Consider the following 22,420-nt stretch of genomic DNA (forward strand, 5'->3'; position numbering starts at 1 on the left):
TTCACCACTCGTTGGATGCATTGGCCATCTTTTGGTCCGTTTTGTGTCGTACATTAGATCTCTCTCCTACGAGCTCGCTTTTCGACCTTTACCTTTGGAAAATGTGTCATGAAGCATGCCAAGAGTGTGGGTTAACGTCCTCAGATTTCGAGACCGGGAGATCGAAAGACTTATGACTACTACAAAGCAAAGGGAAGAAACCGTTGGGGGATCGCTTTTTACCATAGGACGAGAAAACTGAGTCCGAGGAATTCTCGCTCGCGTTTTCAAGGGACGAACACCAAAAGTCATCGAGCTCAACCTATTTCCTTCGATTCAAGTTCATTTTCAGTGGTTTCTGACACCAGACGAGCGTTAACCACTCATTGGAAGCATTGGCCATCTTTTGAACCGTTCTGGGTCGCACCTTAGTTCTCCCTCCAACGAGCTCGCTTCCCAACCTATACCTTGGGAAAACATGTCAGGAAGCATGCCAGGAGTGCGGGTTGAAGTCCTCGGAGTACTAGCCTCGAAGATCGAAAGACTTATGACTGATACAATGCAAAGGGAAGAAACCGTCGGAGGGACCGCTTTTACCCCAAGACGGGAAAACTGAGTTTGGGGCATCCTCGATCACGTTTTCATGGGACAATCATCAGAAGTCCTCGAGCTCAGCCCGTTTCCTTCGGTGTAAATTCATTTCAAGTGGTTTCTGACACCGCACGAGCGTTCACCACTCGTTAGAAGCATTGGCCATCTTTTGGACCGTTTTGGGTTGCACCTTAGTTCTCCCTCCAACCAGCTCGCTTCTCGACCTATACTTTGGAAAAAAGTGTCAGGAAGCATGCCAGGAGTATGGGTTGAAGTCCTCAGAGTACGAGCCCCAAAGATCGAAAGACTTCCGACCAATACGAAGCAAAGTGAAGAAACCAGTGGGGACTGCTTTTTACCCAAGGACAAGAAAACTGAGTTTGGGGAATTCTCGCTCGCGTTTTCTTAGGACGAACACCAGAAGTCCTCTAGCCCAGCTTGTTTCCTTCGCTGCAAGTGCATTTTCAGTGGTTTCTGAGACTGGATCAGCGTTCGCCACTCGTTAGAAGCATTGGCCATATTTAGGACTGTTTTGTGTCGCACCATAGTTCTCCCTCCAAAGAGCACGCTTCCCGACATATACATTGGGAAAATGTGTCAGGAAACATGCCAGGAGTATAGGTTGAAGTCCTCGGAGTACGAGCCCCGAAGATCAAAAAACATATGACCAATACGAAGCAAAGGGAAGAAACCCTCAGGGGACCGCTTTTTACCTCAGGACGAGAAAACTAAGTCCGGGGCATTCTCGCTCGTATTTTCTTGGGACGAACACTGGAAGTCGTTGAGCTCAGCTCGTTTCCTTTGCTGCAAATGCATTTCAAGTGGTTTCTGATATCGTATGAGCGTTCGCGACTCGTTGGAAACATTGGCATCTTTTGGACAGTTTTGGGTTGCACCTCAGTTCTCCCTCCAACGAGCTCGCTTCCCGACCTATACCTTGGGAAAACGTGTCCGGGAGCATGCCAAGAGTGTGGGGTGAAATCCTTGAAGTACGAGCCTCGAAGATCGAAAGACTTATGACCAATACGCAGAAAAGGGAAGGAACCATCGGGGTACCGCTTTTTACTCCACGACAAGAAAACTGAGTCTGGGACATTCTTGCTCGCATTTTCTTGGGTCAAACATTAGAAGTCGTCAACCTCAACCCGTTTCCTTGGCTGGAAGTGCATTTCCAGTGGTTTCTTACACCGGACCATTTTGGGTCGCACCTTATTTCTCCATCCAACGAGCCCGCTTCCTGACCTATACGTTGGGAAAACGTGTCAGGGAGCATGCCAGGAGTGTGGGTTGGAGTCCTCGGACTACGAGCCCCTGAGATCCAAAGACTTTTGACTAATACAAAGCAAAGGGAAGAGACCGTCTGGGGACCGCTTTTCAAACCTCAAGGGATGAAAAACCCTTTACAGCGGAAAAATTACAGAAACTCAATTTTAATTGGAACCTTAAAAATACCAATACATTGGCAAAAAATAGAAAAACAATTTTTATGGTTGAACATGCTTTGAAAAAATACAGAGAAGAAAAAACTTACGCTCGTTGACAACTCTGAATCTACCAAACACCAAATTCTGGGACACCACCACTTGGCAACCTTCCTATTCTCTGATTGAGATGGTTTGTGGGAACCAAAATTGGAATAAGGTAATGGAGAGAATTTTTTCAGAGAGAATGAAGAGTCTTCTTCGCAGAACTCACTGTTATGATTGTTATGCAAAGAATTCCCACTTCTTCTGACGAAAGAAGTGGGAAGTTGGAGATAATAAATGGAAACGTGGGAAAACCACCCACGTTCCCTGTTAACTTAATAATAATTATTAAATTAATATATATATTAAATTAATCAATTAATTTAATAATTAATTAAATCATATTTAATTAATATTTTCATTTAAATCATATTTAAATGAATAACTCTCGCATAACTTATAGTTTTAATTTAATTAATTAAATTTAATTTAATTTAATTAAATCAAATTAAACTAAACTATTAATTAATTCACCAATTAATTAATTTCTAAATTAAATATCTTATATTTAATTTAATTCATAATTTGAATCATATTCAAATATAAATTTCTCTCATAACCTATAGTTTTAATATGTATCATACACACATTAAATTTTAACTTATAGTTTTAATATGAATCTAAGTCAAATTAAACTAATATTTAAACTTATTCAAATATTTTATTCTCTCGTAATTTAATTTTGAATCATATCCAAAATTAAATTTATATAATAAAGTCTAATAAACTTTATATTATAATGTATCAATATACATTATATTAATTCCCAAAGTAAATTTGAACATTTCAAATTACAACCAATATAAATAAATCTCATTACTCTTTATGAGCTAGAAAGTGGACCTAATGGACCTATAGATTAGAAGCTACAACGATATGAGATTAATTAGCTAAACTCATTAACTACATTAATCAATATTCGTTAACTGTGTGTACACTCCACTAAAGACTCACAACTGAACTCTTCTCACTGTAGATATATTTCTGTGTCCATGGATATAGACCAATACCAGTAAGTTAGTCTTTCACAAGTGTTAGCAACACCAGCTGGGTCAAATTACCGTTTTACTCCTGGGTTATCTCTAGTCCTTAAATACCAGTGCTCCTCTAATGAACAACTTGTTTATGGTCCAACCACTAAATAGAAAACCCTCTTGTTCCATAGAGAGGGTAGGGCCCTTTGTTCAAGTCCCGGAGACACAATTTAAGAGAACACTTATCTACTTAGCCTAAAGGTGGGAAGGAGTGAATTCCATCTTGTGTGATTACGTTCCCAACTCTCCACTCGGTCTTGTCCTCAAAATGATAAGCATATTAAGTTGGGAATTTGGCCACTCTCACCCGTACAAATCAAAGAACAATTCCTCGTAAACAGAAGTTCATAATACACTCAGGATTAAGACTAGGTCACCTAGGTCATCCTAATGAAATAGAAATCCAACTAGTTAACGGAGTTACATCTAGTGATTATTATTTCGTGGTCCAGTCTTATGCAAACTCATTGCATAGGATACCCTCACTCGCATGTCGCATACATGAACAAATTGGATCAATGTATTTTTATCAAATACAAAGTGAGTCGTATCCATAGTGTTAACAGGATAAAGTACCAAACATTAACCCTATACTATAGACCCTTTAAGCTGATCTTGAACATTAATCCCCGTATGTCTCTACATACTGTTCAAGACTCATCAAACATTTTAGGATGTTAGTTTATTGGATCTAAGTTATTAAGACAAAATTAATAATATAATCAGTAACACTTCTAGAAACTATAATAATAAAACACTTTATTAATGGCAGTCAATTGATTATATTTACTATCTACGAGTTTTAGGACATAAAACCCAACAAAACCAAGACGAGAAAATTGAGTCCGGGACATTCTCGCTCGTGTTTTCTTGGATGAACATTGGAAGTCCTCGAGCTCAGCCCATTTTCTTTGTTGCAAGTGCATTTTCAGTTGTTTCTGACACCTAACGAGCGTTCGCCACTCGTTGGAAGCGTTGGCCATCTTTTGGACCATTTTGGGTCGTACCTTAGTTCTGCCTCCAACGAGCCCACTTCCCGACCTATACATTGGGAAAACAAGGAGCATGTCAGTAGTGTGGGTTGAAGTCCTCGGAGTATGAGCCGTAAAGATCGAAAGATTTATGACCAATACGAAGCAAAAAAAAAAGAAACCGTCGAGGGACCGCATTTTACCCCAGGATGAGAAAACTGAGTCTGGGGTATTCTCGATGGCGTTTTCTTGGGCGAACATTGGAAGTTCTCGAGCTCAGCCCGTTTGATTCGTTGCAAGTGTATTTCCAATGGTTTTTGACACTGAACGACCGATCGTCACTCGTTAGATGCATTGGCAATCTTTTGGACCGTTTTGGGTCGCACCTTATTTCTCCTTCCAACGAGCTCACTTTTGGACCTATACCATGGGAAAACGTGTCAGGGAGCATGCAAAGAGTGTGGGTTGAAGTTCTCAGAATACGAGCCCCAAAGATCGATAGACTTATAACTAATACAAAGTAAAGGGAAGAAACCGTCTGGGACCACTTTTCACCGTAGGACGAAAAAATTGAGTCTGGGGTATTCTCGCTCGTGTTTTCTTGTGACTAACACAAGAAATCCTAGAGCTCAACCCGTTTGCTTCGCTGCAAGTGCATTTCCAGCGGTTTCCGATACCTGACGAGTGTTCGCCACTCGTTGGAAGCAATGGCCATCTTTTGGACCGTTTGGGGTCGCACCTTAGTTCTCCCTCCAACGAGCTCGCTTCCCGACCTATTCCTTGAGAAAACGTGTCAGAGAGCATGCTAGAAGTGTTTTTTTACTCGCGTTTTCTTGGGACGAACAACGGAAGATCTCGAGCCTAGCCCGTTTCCTTCCCTGCAAGTGTATTTCACGTTGTTTCTAACACCGGACGAGGATTTGCCACTCGTTAAAAGCATTGGCCATCTTTTAGACCGTTTTCGATCGCACCTTAGTTCTTCTTCCAACGAGCTCGCTTCCTGACCTATACGTTGGGAAAATGTGTCAAGGAGCATGCCAAGAGTGTGGGTTAAAATCCTTAGATTATGAGCCACAAAGATCGAAAGACTTATGACCAATACGAAGCAAAGGGATGAAACCGTCGAGGGATCGCTTTTTATCCCAACACGAGAAAACTGAGACCATGGCATTCTCACACGCATTTTCTTGGGATAAACACCGGAAGTTCTCGAGCTCAGCCCGTTTCCTTCGCTTCAAGAGCATTTCCAGTGGTTTCTGACACCGGACGAGCGTTCATACCTCGTTGGAAGCATTAGCCATCTTTTATACCGTCTTGGGTCGCTCCTTAGTTTTCCCTTCAACGAGCTCGCATCCCAACCTATACCTTTGGAAAATGTGTCAAGGAGCATGCTAGGAGCGTGGGTTGAACTCCTCGAAGTATGAGCCACAAAGATCGAAAGACTTATGACCAATAAGATACAAAGCGAAGAAACCGTCGAGGGATCGCTTTTAACCCCTAGATGAGAAAACTGAGTTCGGGCCATTCTCGCTCGCATTGTCCTTGGATGAACACCGAAATTCCTCGAGCTCGACCCATTTCCTTCGCTGCAATCCAGTGGTTTCTGACACCGAACGAGCGTTCGCCACTCGTTGGAAGAATTGGCTTCTTTTGGACCGTTTTGGATCGCATCTTAGTTCTCACTCTAACAAGCTCACTTCCCAACCGATACCTTGGTAAAATGTGTCAAGGAGCATGCCAGGAATGTGGGTTGAAGACCTCGGAGTAGGAGCCCCGAAGATCGAAAGACTTATGACCAATACGAAGAAAAGGAAAGAAACCGTGGGGGGATCGCTTTTTACCCCAAGACAAGAAAACGGAGTCTGGGGCATTCTCGCTTGTGTTTTCTTGGGACGAACATTGGAAGTCCTCAAGCTCAAGCCGTTTCCTTCGCTGCAAGTGCATTTCCGGTGGTTTATGGCACCGAACGAGCATTTGCCACTCGGTGGAAGCATTGGCCATCTTTTGGACCGTTTTGGATCGCACATTAGTTCTCCCTCCAACGAGCTCGCTTCCCGACCTATAGCTTGGGAAAACCTATAAAGGAGCATGCTAGGAGTGTGGGTCGAAGTCCTTGGAGTACGAACCCCAAAGATCGAAAGACTTATGACGAATACCTCAGGGGATTATCGCTCGCATTTTCTTTGGACAAACACTAGAAGACCTCAAGCCCAGCCCGTGTACTTTAATGGATGTGCATTTAACGTGGTTTCTGGCACCGGACGAGCGTTTTCCACTCATAAAAAGCATTGGCCATCTTTTGAACAGATTTGGGTCACACCTTAGTTCTCCCTCCACCGAGCTCGCTTCCCGACCTATACCTTGGGAAAAACGTGTTAGGGAGCATGCCAGGAGTGTTGGTTGAAGTCCTCAGAGTATGAGCCTTGAAGATCGACAAACTTATGACCAATACGAAGCAAAGAGAAGAAACCGTCGGGGGACCGCTTTTTACCCCAGGACGAGAAAACTTAGTCCAGGGCATTCTCGCTTGCCTTTTCCTGAGACGAACACCGTAAGTCCTCGAGCTCAGCCATTTCCTTCATTGGAAGTGCATTTCCAGTGGTTTCTATCATCGGACGAGCGTTCGCCACTTGTTGGAAGCATTGGCCATCTTTTGGACCGTTTTGTGTCCCACCTTAGTTCTCCCTCCAACGAGCTTGCTTCCCGACCTATACCTTGGTAAAACATGTCAAGGAGCATGCTAGGAGTGTGAGTTGAACTCCTCGAAGTACAAACCCTAAAGATCGAAAGACTTATGACCAATACAAAGCAAAGGGATGAAACCGTCGCGATACCACTTTTTACAACAGTACGAGAAAACTGAGTCCAGGCCATTCTCGCTCTTGTTTTCTAGGGATGAACACTGGAAGTCCTCAAGCTTGGCCCATTTCCTACGCTGCAATCCAGTGGTTCTGACACCTGACGAGCGTTTGCCACTCGTTGGAAGAATAGTTCATCTTTTGGACCGTTTTGGGTCGCACCTCATTTCTCTCTCCTAAGAGTTCACTTTTCGACCTATACCTTGAGAAAACATATCAGGAAGCATGCAAGGAGTGTGGGTTAAACTCCTCGAAGTACGAGCCCCAAAGATCGAACGACTTATAACCAATACGAAGCAAATGGAAGAAACCGTCGGGGGACCGCTTTTTACCCCAAGACGAGAAAACTGAGTCCAGGCCGTTCTCGATCGCGTTCTCTTTGGATGAACACCGGAAGTCCTCGAGCTCAGCCCATTTTGTTTGCTGCAATCCAGTGGTTTCTGACACCGAACGAGCGTTCGCCGCTCATTGGAAGAATTGGCATCTTTTGTATCATTTTAGGTCGCAACTTAGTTCTCCCTCCAACAAGCTCGCTTCCCGACCTATACCTTGGGAAAACGTGTCAGGGAGCATGCCAGGAGTGTGGGTTGAAGACCTCAGAGTAGGAGCCCAGAAGATCGAAAGACTTTTGACCAACACGAAGCAAAGGGAAGAAACCGTCGGGGGATCGCTTTTTACCCCAAGACGAGAAAACTGAGTCTGGGGCATTCTCGCTTGTGTTTTCTTAGGACGAACATCGGAAGCATTGAATGAGCATCTTCGCTGTAAGAGAATTTTCTGTGGTTTATGACATTGAACGACCGTTCGCCACTCGTTGGAAGCATTGGCCATCTTTTCGACCGTTTTGGGTCGTAACTTAGTTCTTCCTCCAACGAGCTCGCTTTCCGACCTATACCTTGGAAAAAGGTGTCAGAGAGCATGTTCGAAGTGTGGGTTGAAGTCCTTGGAGTACGAGCCCCAAAGATCGAAAGACTTATGGCCAATACGAAGCAAAGGGAATAAATCGTTGGGGGACCTCTTTTTACCCCAGGACGAAAAAACTGAGTCCCGCGTAGTCTCGCTTGTGTTTTCTTGAGACGATTAACGGAAGTCCTCGAGCTCAGCCTGTTTCCTTCGCTTCAAGTAAATTTCCAGTTGTTTATAACACCGGACGAGCGTTCGCCACTCGTTGGAAGCATTGGCCATCTTTTGGACGGTTTTGGGTCACACCTTAGTTCTCTCTCCAACGAGTTCGCTTCTTGACCTATACGTTGGAAAAATGTGTCAGGGAGCATGCTAAGAGTGTTGGTTGAACTCCTCAATGTACGAGCCCTAAAGATCGAAAGACTTATGACCAACACGAAGCAAAGGAAAGACACCGTCTGGGGACCGCTTTTTACCACAGGACGAGAAAATTGAGTCCGGGCCATTCTCGCTCTCGTTTTCTTAGGATAAACACCGACAGTCCTCGAGCTCAACCCATTTCCTTCGCTGCAATGCAGTAGTTTCTGACATCGAACGGACCTTCACTGCAAGCACATTTCCAGTGGTTTCTGACACCAGACGAGCATTCCCCACTCGTTGGAAGCATTGGACATATTTTGGACCGTTTTTGGTCGCACCTTAGTTCTTCCTCCAACAAGATTCCTTCTCGAACTATACCATGGGAAAATGTGTTAGAGAGCATTCCAGGAGTGTGGGTTGAAGTATTCGGAGTACGAGCCCGAAAGGTTTAAAGACTTATGACCATTACGAAGCAAAGGGAAGAAACCGTCGGAGGATTGCTTTTTACACTAGGACGAGAAAACTTAGTCTGGGCCATTCCTGCTTGTGTTTTCTTGGGACGAACATCGGAAGTCCTCGAGCTCAACCCGTTTCCTTCACTCCAATTTCATTTCTAGTGGTTTCTGACATTGGACGAGCGTTCGCCACTCGTTGGAAGCATTGGCCATCTTTTGGACCGTTTTGGGTCGCACCTTAGTTCTCCCTCCAACGAGCTCGCTTCCTGAGCTATACCTTAGGAAAATGTTTATGAGAGCATTCTAGGAGTATGGTTGAAGTGCTCGGAGTACAAGCCCCAAAGATCAAAATGAAGGGATGAAAACCTTTTACAGTGGAAGAATTAAAGAAACTCAATTTTAATTGGAACCTTAAAATTACCAATACATTGGCAGAAATTATAGAAACAATTTTGATATTTAAACATGCTTCGAAGAAAAATACAGAGAAGAAAACGTAGGCTCGTTGACGACTCTGAATCTACCAATCACCAATTTGGGTACCACCACTTGGAAACCTTCCTATTCTCTGATTGATATGGTTTGTGGGAACCAAAATTGGAATAAGGGAATTTTTCTCTACGAAAGAAGTGAATTTCATCTTGTGTGATTATGTTCTCTGCTCCCACTCGGTCTTGTCCCAAAAATGATAAGCATATTGAGTCGACAATTTAGCCACTCTCACCCGTACAAATCAAAGGACAATCCTTCGCAAATAGGAGTTCATAATACACTCAGGATTAAGACTAAGTCACCTAGGTCATCCTAATGAAATAGAAATCCAACTAGTTAACGTAGTTACATCTAGTGATTACTATTCCGTGGTCCATTCTTATGCAAACTCATTGCATAGGATACCCTCACTCGCATGTCGCATACATTAACACATTGGATCAATGTGTTTGTATCAAATACAAAGTGAGCCGTATCCATAGTGTTAACAGGATAAGGTACCCAATCTTAACCCTATACTATAGACCCTTTAAGCTGATCTTGAACATTGATCCCCGTATGTCTTTACATACTGTTCAAGACTCATCAAACAACTTAGGATGTTAGTTTATTGGATTTAGGTTATTAAGACAAAACTAATAATGTAATCAATAGAACTTATTGAAATTATAATAATAAAACACTTTATTAATGACAGTCAATTGATTATATTTACTATCTACGAGTTTTAGGACATAAAACCCAACACGAAAGACTTATGACCAATACGAAGCAAATGGAAGAAATCGTCGGAGGATCACTTTTTACCCCAGAACGAGAAAACTGAGTCCGGGGCATTCTTGCTCGCGTTTTATTGGGACGAACACTAGAAATCCTCGAGCTCAGCCCATCTCCTTCGCTACAAGCACATGTCCAGTGGTTTTTGACACCAGACAAGCGTTCGCCACTCGTTGGAAGCATTGGCCATCTTTTGGACCGTTTTGGGTCGCACTTTAATTCTCCCTCGAACGAGCTCGCTTCCTCACCTATACCATGGGAAAACGTGTCAAGAAGCATCCCAAGAGTGTGGGTTAAAGTCCTCGGAGTACGAGCCCCGAAGATTAAAAGACTTATGACCAATACGAAGCAAAGGGAAGAAACCGTCGGGCGACTGCTTTTTACCCTAGGAAGAGAAAACTGAGTCTGGGGCATTCTCGCTCACGTTTTCTTGGGAAGAACACCAGAAGTCCTCGAGTTTAGCCCGTTTCCTTTGCTACAAGTGCATTTCCACTGGTTTCTGACACCAGACGAGCGTTCACCACTCGTTGGAAGTGTTGGCCATTTTTTGTACCGTTTTGGGTTGCACATTAGTTCTCCATCCAACGAACTCGCTTCTCGACCTATACCTTGGGAAAACGTGTCAGGAAACATGCCAGAAGTGTGGGTTGAAGTCCTCCAAGTAGGAGCTCTGAAGATCGAAAGACTTATGACCAATACGAAGCAAAGGGAAGAAACGTCGGGGGACCTATTTTTTCCCCAAGACGAGAAAACTGAGTTCGGGCCATTCTCGCTCGCGTTTTCTTGGGACGAACACAAGTCTTCGAGCTCAGCCCATTTCCTTCACTGCAAGCACATCGGACGAGCATTCGTCAGTCGTTGGAAGCATTGGCCATCTTTTGGACCGTTTTGGGTCGCACCTTAATTCTCCCTCGAACGAGCTCGCTTCCTAACCTATACCATGGGAAAACGTATCAGGGAGCATTTCAAGAGTGTGGGTTGAAGTCCTCGGAGTACGAGCCCCGAAGATCGAAAGACTTATGACCGATACGAAGCAAAGGGAAGAAACCGTCGGGGGAACGCCTTTTACTCTAGGACGAGAAAACTGAGTTTGGGGCACTCTCGCTCGCGTTTTCTTAGGAAGAACACCGGAATTCCTAAAGTTTAGCCCATTTCCTTCGCTACAAGTACATTTCCAGTGGTGTCTGACACCAACGAGCGTTCGCCACTCATTGGAAGCATTGGCCACCTTTTGGACCATTTTTGTTCACACCTTAGTTCTCCCTCCAAAGAGCTTGCTTCCTAAACTATACCATGGGAAAACGTGTCAGGGAGCATTCCAGGAGCGTGGGTTGAAGTCCTCAGAGTAGGAGCCTAGAAGATCGAAAGAGTATGACCAATATGAAGCAAAGGGAATAAACCGTCGGGGGACCGCTTTTTACCCCAGGACGAGGAAATTGAGTCCGAGCCATTCTCGGTCGCATTTTCTTGGGTTGAACACTGGAAGTCCTCAAGCTCAGCCTATTGCCTTCGTTGAAAGTGCATTCATTGTGGTTTCTGACACCAAACGAGCGTTCGCCACTCGTTGGAAGGTTGGGCATCTTTTGGACCGTTTTTTGTCGCACCTTAGTTCTCCCTCCAACGAGCTTGCTTCCCGACCTATACCTTGGGAAAACGTGTCATAGAGTATTCCAGAAGTGTGGGTTGAAGTGCTTGGAGTACGATATCTAAAGATTGAAAGACTTATGACCAATACGGTGTAAAGGGAAGAAACCGTCGGGGGACCGTTTTTTTCCCAGGATGAGAAAATGGAGTCCGGGGCATTCTACCTCGTGCTTTCATGGGATGGACACCGGAAGTCCTCGATCTCAGCCCGTCTTCTTCACTGTAAGCACATTTTTAGTGGTTTCTGACACAAGCCAAGTGTTTCCCACTCGTTGGAAGCATTGGCCATCTTTTGGACTATTTTGTGTCGCACCTTAGTTCTCCCTCTAACGAGCTCGATTCCCGACCTATACCTTGAGAAAACGTGTTCGGGAGCATGCCAGGAGTTTGGGTTGAAGTCCTCGGAGTACGAGCCCCGAAGATCAAAAGACTGATGACCAATACGAAGCAAATGGAAGAATCCGTCGGAGGACCACTTTTTACCCCAGGACGAGGAAACTGAGTCCGAGCCATTCCCACTCGCGTTTTCTTTGGAGCGAACACCGAATGTCCTCAAGCTCAGTGAGTTTCCTTCGCTGCAAGTGCATTTCCAGTTGTTTCTGACACCGGACGAGCGTTCACCACTCGTTTGAAGCATTGGCCATCGTTTCGACCGTTTTGAGTCGCACCTTAGTTCTCCCTCCAACGAGCTCGCTTCCCTACCTATACCTTGGGAAAACGTATCAGGGAGCATGCCAAAAGTGTGGGTTGAAGCCCTCGGAGTAGGAGTCTCGAAGATCGAAAGACTTATGACCAATACGAAATAAAGGGAAGAAACGTCGAGGGACCTCTTTTCTCCCGAGGACGAGAAAACTAAGTCCGGGCCATTCTCGCTCGCATTTTCTTGGGACAAACAACGTAAATCCACGATCTCAGCCCGTTTCCTTCACTCCAAGAACATTTCTAGAAGTTTATGACATCGGATGAGCGTTCTCCACTCGTTGGAAGCATTGGCCATCTTTTGGACAGTTTTGGGTCGCACCTTCATTCTCCCTCCAACAAGCTCGCTTCCCTCCCTATACCATGGGAAAAGATGTCAGGGAGCATTCCAGGAGTGTGGGTTGATCTCCTCAGAGAAGATCGAAAGACTTATGACCAATACGAAGCAAAGGGAAAAAACTGTCGGGGGACGGCTTTTTACTCCAAGACGAGAAAACTGAGTCTCGGCCATTCTCGCTCGCGTTTTCTTGAAACGAACACCGTAGGTCCTCAAGCTCTGCCTGTTTCCTTCGCATTTCCTGTGGTTTATGACATCGGACGAGTCTTCGCCACTCGTTGGAAGCATTGGCCATCTTTTGGACTATTTTTGGTCGCACCTTAGTTCTTCCTTCAACGAGCTCACTTCCCTACCTATACCTTGAGAAAACATATCAGGGAGCATGCCAGAAGTGTAGGTTGAAGTCCTCGGAGTAGGAGTCCCAAAGATCGAAAGACTTATTACCAGAAGCAAAGGGAAGAAACGTCGAGGGATCTCTTTTTTCCCTAGGACGAGAAAACTGAGTCTGAGCCATTCTCGCTCGCGTTTTCTTGGGATAAACAACGGAAGCCCACGAGCTCAGCCCGTTTCCTTCACTGCAAGCACATTTCCAGAAGTTTCTGACATCGAACGAGCGTTCTCCACTCGTTGGAAGCATTGACCATCTTTTGGACAGTTTTGGGTTGCACCTTAGTTCTCCCTCCAACAAGCTCGCTTCCCTACCTATACCATGGTAAAAGATGCCAGCGAGAATTCTAGGACTGTGGGTTGAAGTCCTCCAAGTACGAGCCCCAAAGATCGAAAGATTTATGAACAATACAAAGCAAATGGAAGAAACCATCGGGGGATAACTTTTTACCCCAGGACGAGGAAACTGAGTCTGTGCCATTCCTGCTCGCGTTTTCTTGAAACGAACACCGGAGGTGCTCGAGCTCTGCCTATTTCCTTCGCATTTTCTGTGGTTTCTTACACCGGATGAGCGTTCACCACTCGTTGGAAGCATTGGCCATTGTTTGGACTGTTTTGGGTCGCACCTTAGTTCTCCGTCCAATGAGCTTGCTTCTTGACCTATACTTTGGGAAAACGTGTCAGGAAGCGTGCCAGGAGTGTGGGCTGAAGTCCTCGGAGTATGAACCCTGAAGATCGAAAGATTGATGACCAATATGAAGCAAAGGGAAGAATCCGTTGGGGAACCGCTTTTTACCCTAGGACGAGGCAACTGAGTCCGTGCCATTCGCACTCGTGTTTTCTTTGAACGAACACCAGAAGTCCTCGAGATCAGCCCATTTCCTTCGCTGCAAGTGCATTTCCAGTTGTTTCTGACAGCGGACGAGCGTTCACAACTCGTTGGAAGCATTGGCCATCTTTTGAACCGTTTTGGGTCGCACCTTAGTTCTCACTCCAACGAGCTCGCTTCATAACCTGATCCTTGTGAAAACGTGTCAGGGAGCATGCTAGAAGTGTGGGTTGAAGTCCTCAGAGTAGAAGCCCCGAAGATCGAAAGGCTTATGACAAATACGAAGCAAAGGGAAGAAACATCGAGGGACCTCCTTTTCCATAGGACGAGAAAACTGAGTCCAGGCCATTATCGCTCGTGTTTTCTTGAGACGAACACTAGAAGTCTTCGAGCTCAACCTGTTTCCTTCGCTGCAAGCACTTTTCCAGTAGTTTTTGACACCGTACGAGCGTTCTCCACTCGTAAAAAGCATTGACCACCTTTTGGACCGTTTTGGGTCGCACCTTATTTCTCCCTCCAACGAGCTCGCTTCCCAACCTATACCATGGAAAAACGTGTGAGGGAGAATTCCAGGAGTGTGGGTTGAAGTCCTCGGAGTACGAGCCCTAAAGATCGAAAGAATTATGACCAATACGAATCAAAGGGAAGAAACCGTTAGGGACCGCTTTTTACCCCAGGATGACGCAACTGAGTTCGGGCCATTCCCGCTCGCGTTTTCTTAGGACGATCACCGAAAGTCCTTGAGCTCAGCCTGTTTCCTTCGCTGCAAGTGCATTTCCAGTGGTTTCACACCCAGACGAGCATTCGCCACTCGTTGAAAGCATTGGCAATCATTTGGACCGTTTTGGGTTGCACCTTAGTTCTCCTCGAACGAGCTCGCTTCCCAACCTATACCTTGGGAAAACATGTCTGGGAGCATGCTAGGAGTGTGGGTTGAAGTCCTTAGAGTACGAGCCCCGAAGATCGAAAGACTTATGACCAATACGAAGCAAAGGGAAGAAACCGTCGGGGGAATGCTTTTAATCCAAGACGAGAAAACTAAGTCCGGGGCATTCTTGCTCGCATTTTCTTGGGACGAACACCGAAAGTCCTCGAGCTTAGCCCCTTTTCTTTGTTGAGAGTGCATTTTCAATGATTTCTGACTCCTGACGAGCGTTCATAACTCGTTCGAAGCATTGGATACTTTTTGGATCGTTTTAGGTCGCACTTTAGTTCTCCCTCCTGCAAGCTCACTTCCTGACCTATACCTTGGGAAAACGTGCAAGGGAGCATGCTAGAAGTATGGGTTGAAGTCCTCAGAGTACGAGCTTCGAAGATTGAAAGACTTATGACCAATACGGAGCAAAGGGAAGAAACCGTCGGGGGACTACTTTTGACCCTAGGACGAGAAAACTAAGTCCAGGCATTCTCGCTTGCGTTTTCTTGAGACGAACACAAGAAGTCCTCGAGCTCATCCCATTTCCTTTTCTGTAAGTGCATTTCTAGTTGTTTCTGACATCGGGCGAGCGTTCGCCACTCGTTGGAAGCATTGGCTATCTTCTAGAGCTTTTGGGTCGCACCTTAGTTCTCCCTCCAACGAGCTCTCTTCCCGATCTATACCTTATTTGTCAGGGAGCATTCCAGGAGTATGCGTTCAAGTCGTCGCAGTACGAGTCCCGAAGATTGAAAGACTTATGACCAATATAAAGCAAAGCAAAGAAATCACTACTACAAACTGTGGTTAGTTGATGCTTTTGAACTATCAAGTATTGGTTTACTTGACGCTTTTCAATGTGTCAACTATCCAGTGTCAAGAATAAGGAAGGTTTACTGGACAGCTTTTATGCATCAACTAATCCAGTGTCAAGAATAAGGGGTTTATTTTTTACAGTTTCGAAGTGTCAAGTATAATTATACTTGACATTTAAAATACGTCAGTTATAGAATTATACTTGACAATGTTTATGTGTCAAATAATCCTGTCTCAAGAATAATAGGGTTTTATTTTTTACATGTTTTACACGTCAAGTGAAATTATACTTGACAGTTTATAGGTATCAAGTATATAAGGTTTGTTCAAATAAAAAATTATATATTTTGAAATATCCATATATTTCATCATTCACCTATTTTGAAGTCCGACAATATTAAAATACACATCAATTGAAAATTTGAAATCAACTCAAACCTTTCATCAAAGAAATTGCATATATATATATCAATAAACCACATATATAAGTTGGTGATTACATAGTTAATTGCGACATATATATATATGTGTGTAGCCCAAACTTCTAACAATAGGCTAAACTTTCCATCAATGTGTCGATATATAAACAAAATATATATGTAGCCTAAAGGTGTCGTTACCATATCAAAAATAGTTCACCTATATCCCACTATCAACAAAATATCAACAAAACTAGTTCACCTATATCCCATTATTAACAAAATATCAACAAAACTAGTTCACCTATATTCAGTATCAACAAAATAACAATAAAACTAGTTCACTTATATCCAGTATCAACAAAATTTGTCTATCTAACCCAAAAAGAACTTAGTTAGGACCATTTCACATGTGGTCACCCAAAAAATCAGCAAGCTCCATTCGTACTTCGTCCAACTCGAGTTGACTGTATGAGGTCCTAGTATCAATCTGATATAAAACCCAAAATATTGAAGTTAATACTTTGATTACTTGAATTTAATATATAAAATAATTCAAACAATCATTTAAACACAACTTACCAAATCTGTGACTACTATGCTCCCATTGGTCATTATTATATCTCTCATGTATCTGATCACATAGTATCCAAATTCAACTACTCCAACTTGCAAAGGACATTGTAAATACATATAGTACCCAATATAATGCATATTGCCAAGAAACCACACATAGTACCCAATATAGTGCATATTGCCAAGAAACAACCACATGGTATTCATATTGCCAAGAAACAATTACATAGTATCCAAAATAGTGCATGTTGTCAAGAAACAATCACATACTACCCAATATAATGCATATTGCCAAGAAACAACCACATAGTATTCATATTGCCAAGAAACAATTACATAGTATCCAAAATAGTGCATATTGTCAAGAAACAATCACATACTACCCAATATAATGTATATTGCCAAGAAACAACCACATAGTATTCATATTGCCAAGAAACAATTACATAGTATCCAATATAGTGCATATTGTCAAGAAATATTCACATACTACCCAATATAATGCATATTGCCAAGAAATATGTGTACACTTACCTTCACTGTTTTCCATATTGGTTGTTTACGGCTTGTTTGAATATTCTTATGAGATCGGAAGATAGTAATAGCCCTAATACCAAGAAACAACTAGACGTTATAATGAAGTAAACTTTAAGATGGAAAACATCATATATGAAGAAAGCTTACTTACGTGTCAGTGACATATCTAATATCTACTCTTAATGTTGTTCGAAGTGAGTCAAGATAATAGATTGTCTCATCGTATGCGTTAATAGCTAGAAGTGCCCAATGACCACTATATAGAAAGAATAAAGTAGATTGTTTTCGTATAACTTAATTTCATATCCCCCCCCCCCACTGCCACCACCACAAGATTGTCTTCATATAATTCATTAATTAGTATAGTAATTACTTACCCTGGATTGAATGGAGCCAGAACGAGTTGGTTTGGTTTTGAAGCCATTTAATCTACTGCAAAGATTGCGAGCTCTAACTTCTTGGGTGTTGTGTCCAATAGATATAAGGGATGGATCAACGAAGATGTAATTTGAAAGTTCATCTTGTGAATGCAAATACCTAAGAAAGATAAAGAAATCAATAAACAAGTATTTATATAAAAAGATTGAAGTGGATGAATGAGTACTTATGCCATATATGCAACCAATGTCAAAGTCTTCACTTCTCGCATGTTACAAAAATCAATAATATCTTCTCGAAGAACACACGTCTTCCTACCAATACCAAACAACGAGAATGGTAGTTGGTAACGAATCCCTGAATCTTTGTCCATTACCTTTTCAGCAAATCTGAGTATTGTCTTCGATGGTAGTGGCATCTTGATATTGGACTCACATACAAATTCTTTTTCATTACGAACCTAAGAAAGACATAAATCCAACATTAATAAACTTAATAAGACTTATAGAAACTCATGCATCAAGTTGTGCCAAAACATAACTAATTACCTTTATAGCATCCTCTTGTAGATCATTCAAAATAATCACATGTACATTCACCTCCTCTTTAACTACCTCCTTTTCCAGATTTTTTTTACATTGAATATCGTATTCCAATCTTGGTCTGGAGCAAGATCCATGTGTAGACGTCGATGTAAATTTTGTTGATATGTGAATATTCTCTAATTCTTGAACTCTCAAACTAAGCTTTTCATTCTCTTCACTAAGCTTCTCAATTTCTTCATACCATTTCTTTGAGCGTTTTGCTGTGTGAAAATAAGTAGTTGGGGTGACAAACCCGCCAACTCCACATACACGTCCACTACTCTCTCGTGTACCCAAAGCTTGTGTCAAAACATCATTCGAAAACGGCTCTTTATCAGCACAAGTTTTGGAGATCTCATCCTAAAAATGCACAAAAATATAATTTAATTTCATAAAACTTTAAAACTTTAAAGAATGTAAAATTGTAATGTGTCTTACTATACGATTCACAACTTCTTGGACATCTTCATTGTCGTATTGTCCCTTCTTATCTACACGAGCCTTCTTCCACATGCTAGCTCGGTCAAGCTCACTTTCTTTTGAAGGTATATTTTTCTACATTTCAACATATACATTCATTACATTGATTAAGAAGCTTTTACGACTAATGCAAACATAAACTATTTCTTACCAATTCCTCTCGAAGATTAGCATAACCTTTTCTTGAAAGTCTATGGTTATACTTATTCTTCTTTCGTCTCTCTTGTTGAAGTTTTCTTTTGTCCTACACAATATAACATTGTTTTGGAGTTTTATAAAGTTTCTTAACAAATATTTAATACAAAAAATATAAATCAATGATACCTCAAAATGTGGACATAGTCTAAATCTAACAAATTCTTTCCACTATTTTTGGTCAATATAAGAATACATGTATGGTGGTCGTTTCAAGAGTTCAGGTTCATTCTTGAAAGGAAAGATATACTTCTTCGTCAACCAATGCTTAAATTGACAGAATGTTGTTCCCGCAGTCTTAAGAATGCTCTTCTTAGATCTACTGTCGATTATAAATGCAGCATGAGATTAAAAGCCAGTTAGTGTCATATTGCCAATTTAAATAAACTTGTACAAAAACTATAATTAAATTTACCTCAACTATGGTATATATCTTTTCCTTCAATTCTGCAGGCACATCTATCCATGTTGCATAGATAATGGAGATGTGGTAGTGTACACACAACCTGATAAAGGAGTTAAGCTTCGCCCTATTTTCTCCTATGGGTACGCCATCTTCGTTGTATTCAACCAATTTTCTCTCACCTTCGATTCAAACATGTGTCACATCAAACATAATCGTTGGTCCCCACTTTCTTTGTTGTTTAGGTTTTTCTACATATCCATCAACCACTCCAATAACTAATCCATCAATCTTACCTCCACCGACCTCCTTATCTTGATCGTCTCTTACTATCGTTGGCTCAATGTGTAAAGAGAATATCCTGTCAAAGAAAGATGAAGATTATATTAGGCATACTAGGCATATACAAACCAAACATAGCATATACGTACATAATAAGTACAAACCCACCCACAATGTGTTATTTAGGAATCCATGTGCCTTCACAGTCTGATCGTACATATGTTGACATATTCTCATCCAAATCGTTACCTCCATCGATATGTGGCATATCACTAGGTACTCCTTGAAAATGTAACATGATATCTCCAAGTTCATCGTCATTTGATTGATCTTCACAATCTCTCTGTGGTGGAGTAAGCACAATTGATCATCTAGCATCACCTGGATCTTCAACGTAAAAAACTTGTCTTGCTTGGGTTGCCATTATAAATGAATCAGACTTATGACCTATTCTTTTTAAATCAACTAAGAAAAAACCAAGGTCATCAATCTTCATACCATCATTGTTCTCAACCCAATCGCATCTAAACACTGCAACATTGAACATATTGTAATTAAGTTCCCATATGTCTTGAATCACTCAATAAAAGGACATATCTCCAATGATGGAATTTTTATCATTCGAACTAGACACTTGCATTGTTTTGGCCACTAAACTAACTCCACTATTTTGAACACTTCGATTCTTACCATAAGACTCCGTGTGATAGCGACATCCATTAATGGCATAACTATTATACTTAATGACAAATGGATGAGGGCCATGAGCAATCCATCTTAAGTTATCTGAAATTTCAACATTTCCCATCCCAATCTCAGATGAAACCTACCAAGACAAGTATCTTAACGTAATTACAAAATCCATCACAAAAAAATATCAGTAAGTAAGTTTAAAATTTTACCTCTTCTCTGAACCAAGATATAAAAGTTCGATTGTGTTCTTCTTGAATCCATTTTTGATGAACCTTATTTGGGTATTTCAATTGTGGTACCTCCACGTGTTTAGTTGAGCATTGAAACATTGTAATATATAGTTAAGTTTATGTCATTAATTAAATAAAAAACTAAAGACAAGGTAATTGAAACTTTAACTTACTCTATATATGATTGCACATCAATTGTATTAGCCAAAACATACCGATGAGCTTGGTATAGAAGATCTTGTTCAGGTTTGAAGGAAACTCCTGCTGATAATGGTCAACCAAAGCTTGAATTGTCTAAAGATGCATATAATCTATCAATGCCTAGCCCAATAGGATTAACCCCAGATAAGAAGTCTGAACAAAACTCAATAGCTTCTTCTACTATATAACTTTCGCAATACAACCCTCTGGACGAAGTCTATTTCTCACATAGTTTTTTAGAACTTTCATGTATCTTTTGAAGGGATACATCCATCTAAGATATACAGGCCCACAAAGTTTGACTTCTCTAACAATGTGTACAGTGAGATGCATCATAATGGTGAAAAATGAAGGAGGAAAGTATTTCTCTAGCAAACACATAGTCACCACAATATCTTCTTCCAACTTTTCCAATTGTTGCACATCGACGACTTTATTACATATCAGATTGAAAAATATACACAACCGAATGATGGCATACCAAACATGTTTTGGGAGCATAGATCTTATTGCAATAGGAAATAATTGTTGTAAGAGCACGTGACAGTCATGAGATTTTAAACCATTAAGTTTTAAATCATTCATCGACATAAGGTTTTTAATATTGAAAGAATAACCTTCTGGTACCTTTACTTCTGACAATGTCTTCAGAACACAACGTTTTTCTTCCTTTGTAAAAGTATAACAAGCAGGAGGAATGAATAATTTTTTTTCACCGTTTATAGGTGCAAGCTCTGATCGAATTTTCAAATGGTCTAAATCACGTCTACCATTCAAGTCGTCCTTACTTTTTCCAGGAATATCAAGAAGCGTACCCAATATAATCATAAATATATTTTTTTCAATGTGCATCACATCTAGACAATGTCTAACATGAAGATCTTTCCAATATGGTAGCTCAAAAAACGAAGACACTCTGTTCCAACAACTTCTTGCACTTCCTTTTATAGGTTGTTTTTTTGTCTTCTTCTTTCCTTTTGGAAATTCAAGGTCTTTTATTCTTGAACATATAGCCTCTCCAGACAAAGGTTCTGAAATTGTTTTAAGCTCCTTTTCACCATTAAATGACTTTTTTTTACGCCGGTATGGATGGTTTCATGCTAGAAATCTTCGATGTCTAAGGTATGCCATTTTCTTCCCATATTTTGGTCATATAGCGGGTGTATTATCTCCACAAATTGGGCATGCCTTATACCCTTTCACACTAAATCCACTAAGATTTCCATATGCAGGAAAATCATTTATTGTCCATAACAAAACAACCCTTAAATTGAATATTTCTTCTTGATTAGCATCATAACATTCAACACCACTTTCCCATAAGAGTTTTAAATCCTCGATGAGTGGTGCTAAGTACGTACCAATGTCATCCCCTGGTTACCTTGGACCCGATATCAACATTGATAACATCATGAACTTTCTTTTCATACACAACCATGGTGGAAAATTATAAATAACTATCACTACAGGCCAACAACTATATTTAGAACTCATTTCACCGTGTGGGTTGATTCCATCCGTTGACAATGCTAAACAAATATTCCTAGGTTCAAAACCAAAGTCTGGCCACTTCAAATCTATTAATTTCCAAGCTAGAGAGTCTGCAGGATGTCGTAATTTTCCATCAATTACTCGTTCATTAGAATGCCAAATCAAATTTTTAGCATTGTCAGTACTTCGAAACAATCTTTTGAAAAGTGGAATCGCTGGAAAATACCATACAACTTTTCCAGGAATCTGTTTTTCCATCTGTTTTCATTATTAGCATACTTCCACCTTGATTCACCACATTTAGGACATTCAGTTGCATTAGCGTGTTCTTTTCTATACAAACAACAATAATTAGGGCATACATGAATCTTTCCATAACT

General features: G+C 41.5%; 1 pseudogene; it reads right to left on the reverse strand.

Annotated features, from left to right (window-relative positions):
* LOC127144148 (uncharacterized) overlaps positions 1 to 21,987 on the reverse strand; it is a 37,788-nt pseudogene extending 15,801 nt beyond the window's left edge.
* Between the last annotated feature and the right edge of the window lie 433 nt (positions 21,988 to 22,420).

Source organism: Cucumis melo, chromosome 12 (genome assembly GCF_025177605.1).
Source record: "Cucumis melo cultivar AY chromosome 12, USDA_Cmelo_AY_1.0, whole genome shotgun sequence".
NCBI lineage: Eukaryota > Viridiplantae > Streptophyta > Magnoliopsida > Cucurbitales > Cucurbitaceae > Cucumis > Cucumis melo.